We start from the raw sequence: 17,929 nt of genomic DNA, 5'->3' as shown, positions 1-17,929 counted from the left end.
ACTGGGCCTTCTCTGCAAGGAGCATCCCGGCTGTAGAAGAGTGTGGCCCCATTGTTTTCACACCTGCTTCATTCCCCATTCCCCGTCCACAGCTGAGTCTGGAGGAGGGCCATGGATAGGGAATCAGCATTTGGGCTTTCTTGAAAGATACAGAACAGGCAGAGAACCCTCCAGAAACTCCTTTAACATGTGATCAGCATACCAGTCTGCTCAACATGTACAGACAGGTTTCTAACCATGGAGACAAAGAGAGCAAAGGTGACTGAGCCCCTCAAAGACCAGTAGAAAATGTTCAAGTGTCCCCAAGACTACGCTGCATTCTTTTGAGTAGGAAAGGGAAACTTAAACTTACTGTATGAAAATGATCAACTAGGTGTTTTTCAATTTAATGCCTAAGATGTTGAAATGTCAAGTATCCCATGATACGAGGCCAATTGAAATTAACTGAGTAATAAAATATACCTACAGCAGTTGGAGAGTTAGGGGACTCCTTAGTCATGAAAACACACTTTGATGAACAGGTCAGAAAAAGTCCCCTGTCTAAAAGGCTGAAAGTTAAACATTTTCAGAGGTACTAGATCTCCAACCTAGAAGGTGACAGGCCACCACCTGAGATAATTAGCCTCCAGAGCACATGTCTTAGGGTCAAGGACATCTCTGACATGAGAGGAAGGCCCAGGGCACCAGAGCTGCCTTAAAACTCAAAGAGTAGTTGGCAAAGCCCTTGATACAAGCTCAGACTATCCTTAAAAAGAAAAACTGTAGGCCTACTTGGTTCAGCTGGGAGAATTCAGGAAGGTGGGAGAGGGTATGCAGACAGCAGAGCTGTTAAGATCTGAGATCATAAAGGAAATATTTTCATATACTCACCCAGAAAATTTTATTCTGTGTGAAGCTAAAATCACTGTAAACAAAATTTAAATTTAAACAAGCTGAGTATAGGGCTTTCAGTCTCTGTCAGTTTCTGCCTTGCCTCTGCTTCCCCTTTTATATACGGGGCATTCTCCACTGTGTGACTCTGGATGAAGAGCAAGGTCCACTCTTCAACGCTGGAGATGAACAGTTCTGATAGTCACTCTGTCTGTTCCTGATCCTTGCAATGGGGATGGAGGCTGTGGTGGAGGCTCCACCAATCAGACACTCTGGCCCCGGACTTTGAATCAAGACAGAGGAGAGTCCACTTTTGTGGCATCAGCATCAAATCTCCAAGACCAGGTAGGCAGAGGTGCCAGGAGTGGCTTTCAGCATCCAGTGTCAGTATTGATGGGGTCCTCATCAGACAGTTCCTACAGTGTGGTTTGGGCTCGTGGTTGGCACTGCTTCCTTTGGTGCTGCTCTATTTTTGAAGTCTTGGATTCTAGCTTTTCCAGTGATTCTGTGATCTACCAAATATTCTTTCAGTACATTCATTTTCTGCTGGAAGGAGCCAGTTACTTTCTGTTACATACATTCAAGAACCCCTGTTATACTGGGAAGTCTACTTGCAGCATTTTACAGACAAAAGTGAAATATCCTGAAAATATAAATGGCTCTAGCAAATCCAATAAAGAAAGATGCATAGTCCAATAGAAAAAAGGCAAAGGATATGAACAAACTATTCACCAAAGAGGAAATACAAATGGCAAACAAGCATAGAAAAAGACCTTTGCCCTCATGTTGCCAAGATGCAGATTCATCATATATTGTCGAGAAATCATTTTTCCCATAATATACAAAGATAAAAAGAGAGTTAATGCTCAGTGGGGTGAGCTTGTGGGGAGCAAGTTGTTGCTGGGTATGTAATATGATATCACCTTTCTGGGAAATCTGATACTATGCATCAAAATGGAAAGTATTCCTTTTGGCTCAGCAATTTTGCTTGTCAGAATTTATCCTGAACAAATACCATGACTCATGAAGCTTAGTCCCCAAATGGTGTCTTGGAATATACAGTTCATGTAACTTGAAGCAAATTCATAGTTCAAAATAATTTCAGAATAACTCAAGCACTATCCCATGGAAAGCACGATGTATTAGTTTGTTCTCACACTGCTATAAAGAACTACCTGAGACTGGGTAATTTATGAAGGAAAGAGGTTTAACAGTTCTGCAGGTTTAACAGGGAGCATGACTGAAGGCCTCAGGAAACTTATAATCATGGCAGAAGGCGTGGGGGACGCAAGCACCTTCTTCACATGGTGGTGGAGAGAGAGAAAGAGACAAGGCGGAGGAGTATCACACACTTTTAAACTATCAGATCTTGTGAAAACTCACTATCACAAGAACAGCCAGGCGGAAGCCCGCCCCCATGATCCAATCACTCCCACTAGGCCCCTCATCCAATTCAACAGGAGATTTGGGCGGGGACGCAAGTCCAAACCATGTCAGATGGACTCACAGAATTACATACCATAGTAGGCCCCTTTTCACCCTCTCCCACAAGTCACTATCCCTGTACATGGTAGCTGTGATCCTCAAACATTCTCTGTCAAAGTATTTCTCCTTTTCTGACCCAGGCTCTCCCGCTTTGGACCAAGAATGCGTCTTCCCCAAAGGTACAGGAGAAGGAAGAGAGACCAAAACTATTGTGGAGGTACAGAAAGGAAACACAAATTAGTAATCCTTGTATTAATCCCATCTAAAAATAAGTAGAGAAGGGTTCTAAGAGATTTATCTCGGTCCTTACTACTCTTTGCCTCACTCTGTTCCAGGCACCCAGACTCTGTGCTGTTCTCCTGGCCTAGGTATTTGAAACCGCTTTGTCCACACTGCTCTGCCTCCAGATAAAGAGGGCTTGATCTCCCATCCCACTGAGGCCTTTGCTCATTCGTCACCCTTTCACTGTAGTCTTCCTGATCCCCCATTTAAAACTGCAGCACAGGCTGGGTGTGGTGGCTGACACCTGTAATCCCAACACTTTGGGAGGCCAAGGTGGGAGGATTTTTTGAGCCTAAGAGTTTGAGACCAGCCTGAGCAACACAGGGAGACCCTGTCTCTACAAAAACAAACTAACAAACAAAAAAATTAGCTGGGTGTGGTGGCATGAACCTGTGGTGCCAGCTACTTGGGAAGTTGATGTGGGAGGATCCCTTGAGCCCAGGAGTTAGAGGCTGCAGTGAGCCGTGGTCATACCACTGCACTTGAGCCTGGACAACAGAGTGCCACTCCGTTTCAAAAAATAAAAATAAAATTGCAACATGTAACTGCCTTGTATTTCGTATCCCCCTTCCTTGCTTCATTTTTCAGCATGACAATGATCACTAACTAATATTCTGTATATTGTACTCATTCATTTATTGTCTGTGTCTGCCTTCTCCCACTAGAAGATAATCTCCATAAGGGAGGTATTTTTGTCTGTTTTCTTCACTGCTTTATCCCTAGTGCCTAAAAGAGAAGCTGACACAGCATAGATATTCCAAAACTATTTGTTAATGCAAAAGTGTCCTTGTTCATGTTTATAGTAAAGAAAACAAAACACCCTAAGTGTAGATTTGTTAAATAAATTACACCACGTTTGCACAATGGACTGCTTAGCACGCTGTGGTAGGCAGAGTAATGACTGCCCAAAGATGTCAGGTTCTAATTTCTAGAACCTGTAAATTTTAACTTATTTGGAAATAGAGCTGTTACAGCTGTGATTAAATTAAGGAATTTGAGAAGGGAAGATTATTGTGGATTACCATGTGAGTCCTAAATGCTACCGTAAGTATCTTTATAAGAGAGGGGCAGAGGGAGAATTCGCATACATGCAGACGAGAAGGTAATACGCAGATGAAGCAGAAAGAGGCTTGACAATTGGAATGATGTTGCTGCAAGCCAAGGAATGTCACAGCCACCAGAAGCTGGGCACCGTGATTTCCACCTAGTGATACTGCTTTCAGACTTCTGGCCTCCAGAACTGTTCTAGAAAAACAATTTTGTTGTTTCAAGTTACCAAATTTGTGGTCATTTGTTAGAGCAGCCACAGGAAGTGAATATGCACTCCTAGCTTTTAGATTACTCTTGTGGATTACCCTAGGGTGAAATGCTCTCTCTCAGTAGAGGCACTTCAATGGTCACAGATGCCTTAATTCCTTTACTTTTTTTAATTAAACTTTTTATTTTAAGATATAGATTCATACACAATGGTAACAAATAATGCAGAGAGATCCCATGTACTTTTTTTTTGAGACGGAGTTTTACTCTTATTGCCCAGGCTGGAGTGCAGTGGCGTGATCTTGGCTCACTGCAGCCTTCGCCTGCCAGGTTCAAGGATTCTCCTGCCTCAACCTCCCGAGTAGCTGGGGTTACAGGCACCTGCCACCACGCCGAGCAAATTTTTGTATTTTTAGTAGAGATGGGGTTTCACCATGTTGGCCAGGCTGGTCTCAAACTCCTGACATCAAGTGCTTTACCCACCTCAGCATCCCAGAGTGCTGGGATTACAGGTGTGAGCCACTGTGCCGGGCCCCGTCTACTTTTTACCTAGGGTGCATGAGGTTGCATCTTACAAGACAGGGCTCTATCATGAGGTTTTGTTACCAGTTGGTGGGGATCAAAGTCCTGGCTCCCCGCATTGCCTTTTCAACAAAAGTATGGGGGTGTCTCATTGCAGCTTCATTAGACTGGAAATGTAGGGTCCCTATTGGCCTTTGCTGGTGGGTGTGGACAGAGTCACAGTGTTTTCTTTGGTGTTTGGCTGGAGTAGAGCAGTTATTGTCTACAGTTCTCTGTGCTTGATTGCCCTTTTCTTGGTCCTTTGGCTAGAGAGCAGGCTTTCATTGGAACAGTTTTTGTCTGTGCCCATTGGTGTTTCTGGGTTGCTGGTTTCTTTAGTTCCAAGTCTGGGAAAAATGAGCAAAAAGAAAACCAGAGCACTCACCACCGTATTGTTCCTTAGGTCTTGAGGTCCCTACTCAATCCAACGTCTTCTCGCCACCTTTCAGAGTCTTCTTAGGTTTGTTATATACATAATGTCTGGAGTTTTTGGTTGTACCTAGTGAGAGGAATAGGGAAAGTACACCTACTCTATCTTCCTGGAAGTGGGAAATTACATCTTTAAGTGTGAACAAATTCTGTTTTATTTGGGGTTTTCCACTAATAGGAAGAATGAGGGAACGGAATATTTGGAAAGCTCCAAAGAGCAAAGCACGAAACTTCTCTCTTAGGTTTCCAGTCTCAGAGTCATGCTGACTGTCTCTTAACATTTAGGTGCATACTTAGTTTCCTGGTATCATGTTATACACTGCCCATGCTTTCAGCTGTTTCCTATAAGTTCAGTTTTTCCAATTCTTTGGCAAAGACTGTATCTTATACTTTATTTTCCAGTCTGGTTACCCACACAGGAGGTGGCTAATAATTGTTGATTGAACACATAAAAGACTATCTTCCACAGACCAAGCAATATGAGACATTAGAGGGATGTGGAGGGAAACAAAATCACCATGTCCCCAAGGGCCTTAAAGTCTAGCACAGAATGAATTATCTCTGGCTTCCCCTTTACATCAAGTGTACCAACTGGATTTTGTATGACAAAAATGAAAAGTTCGCTCACTCTATGAGATGTGGAATCCAGTCCCTAAACATAGCATGTGGTGTTTTAGGCTGTTTCATAAGCTGACTAGGACTTGAATGTGATGAAGGCTGGCAGATTCTATAGGTTCATTTGCTCACACTTTTTTTAGATTATTCTCTGGAAAAGGCAGAGATACTCTATATATCTGGATTAGGCAACTTTTACAAACTAAGCTCTTTACTGTACAGAGGCATGAAGGCTAAACTGAATGTTAGCCCCACAGAGTACTTGTGTTCATCTTCCCTGGGGAAGACCAGGGCAGAGGAACCTATATGCTAACCCCACACTTTAATCTTCTGGATGGAATTCTTTCAGGCAGTGACTGATAGCTTCACCAGGCTGTCAGCAGTGGATGGAGATGATCACAGGGCTGTGCAACCACCATCACTCCTGGAGTAACACAGCAATGGCTAAGACCTTCAGGGTTTCTTTCTGAGTGCCAAAACCCCACAGACAATGACAACTTTCTCTGAGTCTTTAAGGTTGAAATGTCTCACCCTCCATAGGCTTTAACGTGAATGGGTAGAGGAATGAGATTGTCTTCGTGTCTAAAATACCGATCATGCTGGGATTGGGGCCATCTTGTTCTAACGTTGACTCCTCCTTGACTTTTCTATAAGTTGTTTAATCTCTTTGAGCCTTCTTTTTGGAATATCATAAAAATTACCTCCTCACTTGAATGTTGTGAATTAAATATACATATTAGTAGAGGTTTTTTTTTTTTAATGTGAAGTACACTCAGAAGAAAAAGTACTGCCCTTGGGTTTCTAAACCATAAAGTTTAATCTTCAGTCCTCAGTGTCTGAACTCTTGGCTGATTAATTCATGTCAAATCTTCATACTTTCAATAGTTTTCTCTTTTTCATTCCCAATCCAAATCTCAAGGACAATATACAGAAATTAATTTTTGAGTTAGAATGAAGGAAATTACATTAAATTCCTTCTGAGAATTAATGTGGAGTTAAATGTAATATTTGCTGACTCTACAATGCTTTTGCTTGCAGTTGTCCTTGCCATTTTTATTTTAATCCTTTATATCTGCTCTTATAGAAACGATTTCAATTTAGATTTTCAAGTATTTTACAACAATGTTTAGTAGAGGGGGAAATTTTTCAGTGTGTACAGAAAGTTTACCGAGATTGAATGACCATTTTTGAGTGGGTTGGATTTTTCACCATTGCTCTGTGGAAGGTGAAGGATCTACCTGAGCGATAATAAGACCCTTTGTGGGATGGTTAATTCAGAGTCCTAGAAAAGCAGGATCGTTAATTTGTTTAATAGCAAAATCTTTGATTTGCCAGACACTTAAGAACACATTTAAAGTTGTGATGAGTCTGAAATAATTTAGAAACATAGCATCTGACTCCCCAGTTGTGATATTGACAGCTTTTCAAATGAATTGAGTCAGTGAATTTTGACGATTTGTTTACCATCTTTTTTTCCCCCCAAGGTATCACAGGAAGAATTATGTGGAAGAATAAATGTGGAAGTAATGTATAAACTGTAAGGGTAGCTTAACGTTATAATCTTTATATCTTTGTAATCATTGTCCTCAGCATCACCACCACCACACTTACCAGTGTCAAGTCTTATCTCAACTATTGCAAACTCATTTTTCTTCCTCACATTGCCTCAGTCAGTTCAAAATCCTCTTCGAGTAACCTTTCTCTCCCTTCACTCCAGTCTTATTCTCCTCCTTCTTCAAACCCCTCCTCTGTCTTCCAGATGAAGCAACCTCATATCTTTCTAAAAGATTCATTTTCTCCTCTAAGGCTTTTTCCTTGACCATCACAACAATCTCAGAAATGCCCAGTGTCAGCGATGACTGATGACAGAAACTAATCTCCCTCCCTGCTTTCAGTTGGCTCTGCCTTTCACAAATTCCATTCTCAGTGCAAATGCCCTCTATTTAAATTGAGAGTTCCATCAGAGGACTGGCTTCCCTCATCTAATTCGTTATTTGTAGCATCATTGCTATTTATGGGTGAGGCACAATAGGCATTAACATGCCAGATTCTTGCTCTAGAAAGATGGCATGGGGGATTGACTCTCCTAACATGCCCACCGGGGTTGTCTGCTGAGTTTAAAGAGAATGGAGATGAGCCATTGCACATATTCTCCTCTGTCGTCTTGCCCACAGGAATGCATTTGAGAAGCAGGTATACATTTGAGAAGCAGGAATACATTTGAGAAGCTCCCCTCTGTCACTGTGGAATAATGTTTTCCTTTGGCTTCTTTCGACATCCCTTCCTGTACCCCTCAGCTCCTGATATGCCTATTAGTAAGCAACCCATTTCCAGAAAGTGGCTGGCTCAAACTTTTGGCACCTGAGAGATCATCCAAACCATAGGTGTTTAAAGGTTATTTATTTGTTGACACTTATTTAAATGGATTTCAATTCATAGAGTTTCTTTCAAATCTTCTTGGCTACCCTTTCTTGCTCTCCAAATTATAACCACAATCTATTGCACAGTCGCTATGTACTAGTCTCTATGCTAGGTGCTTTTACATATATGTCTTTACAACAGTCAGCAATTTATACAATCCTGATTTTATGGTTGAGAAAATTTGGCATCTGAAAGATTAAAAATTTTGTCCTAGGAAGCAAAATTTGGTAAATGACAAGCCCAGATTCAAAGGCTTGCCTTTTTCTCGCATGCTTCTCTAGAGATCCCTCCCCATATAAAATTTGGTGCCCCATATGACAAATTATTCCCCCTTCTCCCTAATTAGTTTTCTTACTCCCTACATCTTAGTTGTCAGGAAGAAGAAAAACAATTGTCTAACTAAATTAATTTATGCTAAGGTATTGATGCCTTTACCCTTAAAAGAATAATTTGTCAGCTCAAGTTAATCATTACTTTGTAGAAGATGTGAAAAAACAATTTTAGAGCAATATCTTTTTATTCTTCCTTACATGGCCCAACTCACCAAAAGCTCCCTTACTCCAACATATGCACAAGCTCATATATATACACATACATGCATACACACACAAATACATCCCTGAAGAATAAGAGGTTAACAATTTGAAATTTGCTTTATGCTGATCCCAGATTTCACCAATTGAGCTAAGTGGCTCAGTAACTATTGACAAACTAAGACCTGAGCCTTGGCTTATGTATGGGATTCAAGGTTAATTTTAATATAGTCTACCCAAAGAGCCACTGGTCTTTCCAATTAGCCATAGAATAAAGGACAATTTCTGTTCAATAACTCAAGTTTAGCCAGTGGAGAAAAATTATATGAAAAGAGAACTGCTAAGAGACCTGGCAGAGGAGACATTACATCAATATACAGTCTTTCCTTCTTTCAATCTCTTTCTTTTTCTGAGACTTTCTAACCCCTTCCAAAGGCTGCTATTGAAAACCTTGAATCATATATGTTAAGGCTATATAACTATATATCTAATCACATCCTGGAGTCTCTTTAAAAAGTGTTTTATTTAAAATTATACAAGGAATGCACAATTACAGGCTCACTGTAAAAAAAATTAAAATAGATATACAGTTAAAAATTAAAATCACTCATCCCCTTCATTCCCATTTTATTTCTTCCCTCCAGATAAACTACTGTTCATAGTTTGTACACGGTCATACAGCTGTCTGGACCTTTTTCTATTGTTTATATACAGTGAATTTATACATGGATTTTTTCTTGCTTTTTTTAATGTGACTGAGTTTATCCTAAAAATAATCAGATTTACTTTGATAGTTGCATGTCAGTATGTATAGACAAGTGCCTTGTTCTTTTAAATAGCTGCATAATATTCTATTTTATAGATGTACAAAATCTATATAACCCATTTTTTAATTGGTATACTTTTGGGTGTTTCCAAATTTTTGCTATCACTGGTATTACTGACTAAACAGAATATCTTATGGAATAGATTCCTAGAAGAAGAATTGCTAGTCAAAGGCCTCCTAAGTTTCCTTGAAGAATTACATTATTTTTTCGTGAGCCTCATTCAGAAAGCCTCACAGGAAGGATTAGATCAATTAAGACATAAATGCTAGCCGGGCACGGTGGCTCAAGCCTGTAATCCCAGCACTTTGGGAGGCTGAGACGGGCGGATCACGAGGTCAGGAGATCGAGACCATCCTGGCTAACACGATGAAACCCCGTCTCTACTAAAAAATACAAAAAACTAGCCGGGCGAGGTGGCGGCACCTATAGTCCCAGCTACTCGGGAGGCTGAGGCAGGAGAATGGCGTAAACCCGGGAGGCGGAGCTTGCAGTGAGCTGAGATCCGGCCACTGCACTCCAGCCTGGGCGACATAGCGAGACTCCGTCTCAAAAAAAAAAAAAAAAAAAAAAAAAAAAAAAAAAAAAAAAAAAAAAAAAAAAAAGGCCGGGCGTGGTGGCTCAAGCCTGTAATCCTAGCACTTTGGGAGGCCGAGACGGGCGGATCACGAGGTCAGGAGATCGAGACCATCCTGGCTAAAACGGTGAAACCCCGTCTCTACTAAAAAGTACAAAAAACTAGCCGGGTGAGGCGGCGGGCGCCTGTAGTCCCAGCTACTCGGGAGGCTGAGGCAGGAGAATGGCCTGAACCCGGGAGGCGGAGCTTGCAGTGAGCTGAGATCCAGCCACTGCGCTCCAGCCTGGGGGACAGAGCAAGACTCCGTCTCAAAAAAAAAAAAAAAAAAAAAAAAAAAAGACATAAATGCAGACGGGCATGATCTTTCCAACTCTGGGATAGTGATGTAAAATAATGGCTTTAGAAACAGATTATATATTCTTGTGGCACACTCTACACCAATGCACTTCTAAATAAGCCACTCCCTAGAAATTCACCTTGTATAAAGTTAGAGTTGAAAGGCATCCTAGGTATAGTAGCAAAAGGCAATAATAACAATGATAATAAAGCTAGCATTTATGGAGCATCTGGTTTGTGCCAGGCATTGCCCTTTTACCTGATGATTTCATTTAATCCTCCCAAACAATGTGACCTCCTATGCTTTAGAAAGCATGTATGTTCTCGGGCAAGTTTTTTCATCTCTTTATGCCTTAGTTTCTTCCTTCTGCTGTGTAAAGAAGAGGCTTACTTTGGCACTGGCTCTTGAAAGCCACTCGTGTGCATCTCTTCCCAGCTTGTTCAGATGTTGGTAACTTAAAGATAGCCATGGTGGAGGTATTTGTATCCCGGAAACTGGCAAAGGCTACAAATCAGGGTTTCCTTGGGCCCACAAGCTAACCCTAACCCAAAACCCTAACCTTCATGGGCATGACCAGCCCTAATCCTTCCCATTTCACGTCCATGTATCCAACATCACTTCCATCCACTGATATTCAAATTCAGACTGCATTCCTCATCTTCTGGTACATCACTTCCTCTCCCTTACCTACCCTTATCTCCCAGATATCAGCTCTTTCCCTCATCCCTCCCACGTGTCCTGGAGTGGAGGAATAAGAGAGGTGAAAATAGAAACCAGCGATTTAATGCCAATCACACTTTATTGTATATATTTCACAGCACACATCAGCAAAGAATTCTATTAATGCACTAGAGGGTCTTATGGGGAAAGTGGGTACTAGTTTTGTATCCCACACCAAACTGCTACCCTTCATCAGAAAGAAGTAATCAGGCTGGGGGCAGGGGCTCACGCCTGTAATCCCAGCACTTTGAGAGGCCAAGGCGGGCAGATTACCTGAGGGCAGGAGTTCAAGACCAGCCTGGCCAACATGGCAAAACCCCCGTCTCTACTAATAATACAAAAATTAGCCTGGCATGGTGGCACGTGCCAGTAATCCCAGCTACTCGGGAGGCTGAGGCAGGAGAATTGCTTGAACCTGGGAGGCAGAGGCTGCAGTGAGCTGAGATCACACCACTGCACTCCAACCTAGGCAACAGAGCGAGACTTCATCTCAAAAAAATAAAAAATAAATAAAAAAGAAAAGAAAACAAAACAAAAAGAAAGAAGTAATCAGGGTGTGAATTAAACTGGTGAGTGTCATTCTGGGGGCTCCATGTCCCATTCTGCAGTATCAGTTGCATCCATGTTAGCATCTTGAACCAGTTCCTCCCAGGTAAAATACTTACCCACTACACAACTGCTTGTTATGAAGATGCCATTAAATAATTTATGTACTTGTGCCTGACACTTAGTAGGTGTCTGCAGTCCAGAATAGTTTAGTGACTTGCCCAATGTGGCACAAAGGGTTACTGACAGCAGAGGCAAAAACCTAGGGCTGTGACTCGCAGAAAGAGGTATTTCTATGAAACCAGTGATTCTCAAAGTCTGGTCCAAAGAGTCCAGGGCAAATCTTCTCTTTTCCAACTGGATATATGTGTGACACTGGATTTCTTTTAAACAACAGGGCATAACCTATTACATGCAGAAGCAGATATGAGAATCTTGCCATATTCTATTAAGGTAGTATTAAAAAGATTTACAGAAAAGTGATACACATCACCAGTTATTTTTGTTTTGGAAAACATTTATTTTGCATATGTTATTTATGCTAACATTTGTTCTCATTGTTATTTTAAAATAAATTCTTAGGCTGGGCGTGGTGGCTTGCGCTTGTAATCCCAGCATTTTGGGAGACTGGGGCGGGAGGATCACTTGATGTCAGGAGTTCAAGACCAGCCTAGCCAACATGGCGAAACCCCTTCTCTACTAAAAATACAAAAATTAGCTGAGCTTGGTGGCGCAGGTCTGTAATCCCAGCTACCCAGGAGACTGAGGCACGAGGAGGCGGAGGTTGCAGTGAGCCAGAATCACGCCACTGCACTCCAGCCTGGTTGACAGAGCAAGACTGTGTTAAAATAAAATAAAATAAATTTCTAAGTAAATATTTTTAAAATGTCTCAATTTTCATTTTTAATATTATATATATTTCTCTAAAGCATAGTATCTAGAGATATAACCCATATAAACAAAAGCTATTTTGCATTTTTAATTTTTTTTTTTTTTTTTTGAGACAGAGTCTCGCTATGTCGCCCAGGCTGGAGTGCAGTGGCCGGATCTCAGCTCACTGCAAGCTCGGCCTGCCGGATTCCCGCCATTCTCCTGCCTCAGCCTCCCGAGTAGCTGGGACTACAGGCGCCCGCCACCTCGCCTGGCTAGTTTTTTGTATTTTTTAGTAGAGACGGGGTTTCACCGGGTTAGCCAGGATGGTCTCGATCTGCTGACCTCGTGATCCGCCCGTCTCGGCCTCCCAAAGTGCTGGGATTACAGGCTTGAGCCACCGCGCCCGGCCGCATTTTTAATTTTTAAGAACGCAAAAGAGTCCTGAAACCAAAAAATTTGAGAACTGTTTGAAACCTTCCTGTCCCCTAACCCCAGTATATTACAATGCTTCTGTGTGTCAGATAAGAGGGAATTACAACCATAAGCAATCTTTAAAATCTTTTAAGTTGTTTTTTTTTGTTTTGTTTTGTTTTGTTTTGTTTTTTTGAGATGGAGTGTTCCTCTGTCACGCCTAGGCTGGAGTGCAATGGCTCGATCTTGTCTCACTGCAACCTCTGCCTCCTGGGTTTAAGTGATTCTCCTGCCTCAGCCTCCCGAGGAGCTGGGATTACAGACGCATGCCACTATGCCCAGCTGATTTTTTGTATTTTTAGTAGAGACAGGGTTTCACCATGTTGGTCAGGCTGGTCTCGAACTCCTGACCTCAAGTGATCTGCCCGCCTCAGCTTCCCCAAGAGCTGGGATTAAAGGCGTGAGCCACCACGCCCAGCCCTAAAATTTTAAAATGTACTACAATTTACCGTTTTGACTCAGGGAATTTTGAAAGAGTGCTGGAGTTGAAAACAGTTGGGTTAATGTCAGTGTGTTGGGTCTGCTCTAGGCTGTAGCAATTGCAATGGTTAATTTTTTAAAACATAAAGTTGTTTTATATTTTTAATTTTTAAAGCTGATACCTCATAATTGTACATATTTATGGGGTACATAGTGTTATTGCAATACATATGATCTATAGTGATCAGATCAGGGTAATCAGCATATCCATCATCTCAAATATTAATCATTTATTTGAGATGGGAACATTAAAAAGTCTCCTCCTAGCCATTTGAAACTATGTATTATTGTTAACTACAGTCATCCTACAGTGAACTTATAAGTAAAGAATATTAGAACTTACTCCTCCTTTGTAGCTGTAATTTCATGTCCTGTGACAAATCTCTTCCTATCCCTTCCCTCCCCCAACCCTTTCCATCCTCTTGTATCCAGTGTTCTACTTTTTACTTCTATGAGATAAACCTTTTTTTAGCTTCCACATATGACTGAAAACATGTGGTGTTTATCTTTCTGTTCCTGGCTTATTTCACTTAACATAATGTTCTCTACTTCCATCCATGTTGCCACAAATGACAGGATTTCATTCTTTTTTATGGCTGAATAGTATTTCACTGTGTATATATGTCACATTTCCTTTATCCATTCATCTGTTGTTGGACACTTAGGTTGATTCCATATCTTGGCTATTGTGAATAGTGCTGTAATAAACGTGAATGTGCAGATGTCTCTTCAGTATACTGGTTTTCTTTCCTTTGGATAAATGCCCAGTAGAGGGATTGCTGGATCACACGGTAGTTCTATTTGTAGTTTTTGAGGAGCCTCCATACTGTCCTCCAGACTGGCTGTGCTATTTTACATTCCCATCAACAGTGTATAAGAGTTCCCTATTCTCCAGATCCTCACCAGCACTTTTTTTTTCCTTTGGCTTTTTGATAATAGCTATTCTAATTGGGGTGAGATGAAGTCATTGTGGTTTTGATTTGCATTTCCCTTATGATTAGTGATGTTGAGCATTTAAAAATATATTTGTTGGACATCTGTATGTCTTCTTTTGAGAAATGTCTGTTCAGATAATTTGCCCAGTTTTAAATCAGATTGCTCATTGTTTTGCCATCGAGATGTTTAAGTTCCTTGAATATTCTTGATATTAGTCCCTGGTAGGGGAATAGTTTGCAAATATTTTCTCCCACTCTGTAGGTTTTCTTCTCACTCTGTTGATTCTTTTCTTTGCTGCCCAGAAGCTTTTTAGTTTTATATAATCCCATTTGTTTATTTTGGCTTTTGTGGTCTGTGCTTTTGAGGTCTTATTCAGAATATCTTCTTTCAGGACAATGTCCTTTCCCCTGTGTTTTATTCTAGTAGTTATTATTTCTTATATTTAGGTATTTGGTTCATTTTGAATTGATTTTTGTATAGGGTGAGAGGTGGGGATATATTTTCATTCTTCTGCTTATAGATATCCAGTTTTCCCAGCACCCATTTATGGAAGAGATTGTCCTTTCCCCAGTGCATGTTCCTGGTATCTTTATTTTTAAAAATCAGTTGGCTGTAGATATATGGATTAGTTTCTGAGTTCTTCATTCTGTTCCACTGGTCTGTGTGGATTTTTATGCCAATGTCATGCTGTTTTGATTACTACAGCTTTGTAATATTTTTTGAAGTCTGGTAGTGTAATGCTTCAGCTTCATTCTTTTTGCTCAGGATTGTTTTGGCTATTCAGGATCTCTTGTGGTTCCATGTGAATTTTAGGATTTTTTTATATTTTTGTGAATAATGTCATTGGTATGGTACTTTGAAGAGGATTGCATTGAATATATAGATTATTTTGGATCATATGATCATTTTAACAACAATACATTTTTTGATCCATGAGCATGGGATTTTTTTCCATTTGTTTGTACCCTCTTGAATTTCTTTCGTCAGTGTTGTAGTTTTCCTTATAGAGGTCTTTCACCTCCTTGGTTACATTTATTCCTAGGGTTTTGTTTGTTTGTTTGTAGTTATTGTAAGTGAGATTGCCTTCTCAATTTCTTTTTCAGCTTGTTCTTTGTGTATAGAAACACTAATTTTGTATGTTGATTTTTATTCCTGCAACTTTGCTGAATTTGTTGATTAAGTGTTTTTTGGTAGAGTCTTTAGATTTATCTCTACGTATAAGATCATATCATCTACAAACAGGGACAATTTGACTTTCTCCTTTACCAATTTGAATGCCTTTTATTTATTTATTTTTTCTCTTGCTAGATTGCTCTGGTCAGGACTTCCAGTACTATGTTGAATAAGAGGGGTAAAAGTGGGTATCTTTGTCTCATTTCAGTTCTTAGAGGAAAAGCTTTTAGACTGCCCTCATTTAGTATGATGTTAGTTGTGGGTCTGTCACACATGGTTTTTACTGTGTTGAATTACTTTCCTTCTATACCTACTTTATTGAGAGTTTTTATCATGAAGGGATGTTGAATTTTATCAAATGCTTTTTCTGAATCTATTGATTATCATATGGTTTTTGTACTTCATACGGTTGATGTGATGTATGATATTTATTAATTTGCATATGTTGAACTGTCCTTGCATTCCTGAGATGAATCTCACTTGATCATTGCATATTATCTTTCTGATGTGTTGTTGCATTTGATTTGCTTGTATTTTGTTGAGGATTTTTACATCTATGTTTATCACAGATATTGACCTATAGTTTTTTGTTGTGTCCTTCCTTGTCTGGTTTTGGTATCAGGTCATGCAGACCTTATAAAATGAGTTAGGGAGAATTTCTCCACTTCAGGTTTTAAAATAAGTCAGAAGAATTGTTATTAATTCTTCTTCAAAGGTTTGGTAGAATTTAGCAGTGAATCTGGGTCCTGGACTTTTCATTGTTTAGAGATTTTTTTATTACCGATTCAGTCTCATTACTTGTCATTGATCTGTTCAGGCTGTCTATTTCTTCTTAGTTCAATCTTGGTAAATTGTATGTGTCCAGATGTGTAATTGTTCATAGTGATCAATAATAATCCTTTGTATTTCTGTTGTAGCTATTGTGATACCTCCCTTTTCACCTTTGATTTTATTTATTTGGGTATTCACTCTTTTTTTCTTAATTAGTCTAGCTATTGGGTTGTCAATTTTCTCTTTTCAAAGGACAATTTTTAATTTCATTGATCTTTTGTAATTTTTTAGTCTCAATTTTATTTATTTCTACTCTGACCTTTATTATTTCTTTTTTTCTACTAATTTTAGGTTTGGTTCATATTTTCTAGTCCTTGAGGTGCATCATTAGGTTTTTTGTTAGGTTGTGTCTTTCTAGTTTTTTGACACAGGCATTTTGGTTTGTTGCTGTGAACTTGCCTCTTACTATGGCTTTTGCTGTGTCCTACAGGTATATTGTGTTTCTATTTTCATTTGTTTCAAAAAAAATTTTTAATTTCATTCTTAATTTCTTCCTTTATTTATTGATCATTCAGGAGCATGTTAATTTCCATGTGTGTATATAGTTTCAAGGTTAATCTTATTAATGATTTCTAGTTTTATTTCATTGTAGTCAGCTAAGATACTCAGTATGATTTTGATTTTTAAAAATTTTTGAGACTTATTCTCTGTCCTAACATATGGTCAATACTGGAGAATGTTACATTTTGCTGACCAAAAGAATGTGTATTCTGCCACTGTTGAGTGAAGTGTTCTGTAAATGTCTGTTAGGTCCATTTGGTCTATGGTGCAGCTTAAATCCAATATTTCTTTGTTGATTTTTGGCCTAGATGATCTATCCAATGTTGAGAGTGAAGCATTGAAGTATCCAGCTATGATTGTATTGGGTCTATCTCTCCCTTTAGATCTAATATTATTTGCTTTATATATCTGGATGCTCCAGTCTTGGTACATATATATGAAGAGAATAGTTATATTCTCTTGCTGAATTAATCCCCTTATTATTGTATAATTTCCTTCTTTGTTTCTATTTACAGCTTTTGACCTGAATTCTGTTTTATCTGATATAAGTATAGCTATTCATGCTTACTTTTGGTTTCTATTTGCACGGAATATCTTTTTCCATCCCTTCAGTTTCAGCCACAGGTGAGGTGAGTTTCTTGCCAGCAGCATGTAGATGGCTCTTGCTTTTTTTTTTTTTTTTGTGAGTCCATTCAGCCAGCCTATATCTTTTAAAGGGGGAATTTGATCCATGCTCATTTGGGGTTACTGTTGACAGGAGGAGAACATACACCTGTCATTTTATTGATTATTTTATGGTTGTTTTGTATATCCTTTGTTCTTCTCTTTCCTTCTGATTATTTTTGTGGCTGAGTAGTTTTCTGTAGTGATAAGGTTTGATTATTTACTCTTTCTCCTTTGGTTCTATCAATGAGTTTTATAGTTTTGCATGCTTTCATGATGGTGGTTCTTGTTACCTAATCATAAGGAGTTATATGAAATGCCAGAAAAAGAATGCAAAATAATAATCTTAAGGAAACTCAGTGAGTATGTGAGGAGATTCAGTAAGGAGAGTATGTCCTCTCCTGTCAATAATAACCCTGAATAATACTGGAGAATTACTGTGTTCCTTTGGAGATGCCATGATTCCTTGCTTTTTCATGTTTGATGTTTCCCTATGTTGGTTTCTATGCATCTGGCGAAAGAGTCACCTCTTTCAGTTTTACGG

General features: G+C 39.6%; 1 long non-coding RNA gene across 1 annotated transcript in view; it reads left to right on the top strand.

Moving 5' to 3' along the window:
- Nucleotides 1-1,014: 1,014 nt before the first annotated feature.
- The window catches only part of LOC123573990 (uncharacterized), a 33,042-nt gene continuing 16,127 nt past the window's right edge, over nucleotides 1,015-17,929 (top strand). Inside the window, exon 1 of the long non-coding RNA XR_006698763.3 lies at nucleotides 1,015-1,215. This is a non-coding gene — a long non-coding RNA (uncharacterized lncRNA). The remainder of the gene's footprint in view (nucleotides 1,216-17,929) is intronic.

The sequence above is a fragment of the Macaca fascicularis genome, chromosome 6, assembly GCF_037993035.2.
Source record: "Macaca fascicularis isolate 582-1 chromosome 6, T2T-MFA8v1.1".
Classification (NCBI taxonomy): Eukaryota; Metazoa; Chordata; class Mammalia; order Primates; family Cercopithecidae; genus Macaca; species Macaca fascicularis.
This window is presented reverse-complemented; position numbering and strand designations above follow the sequence as displayed.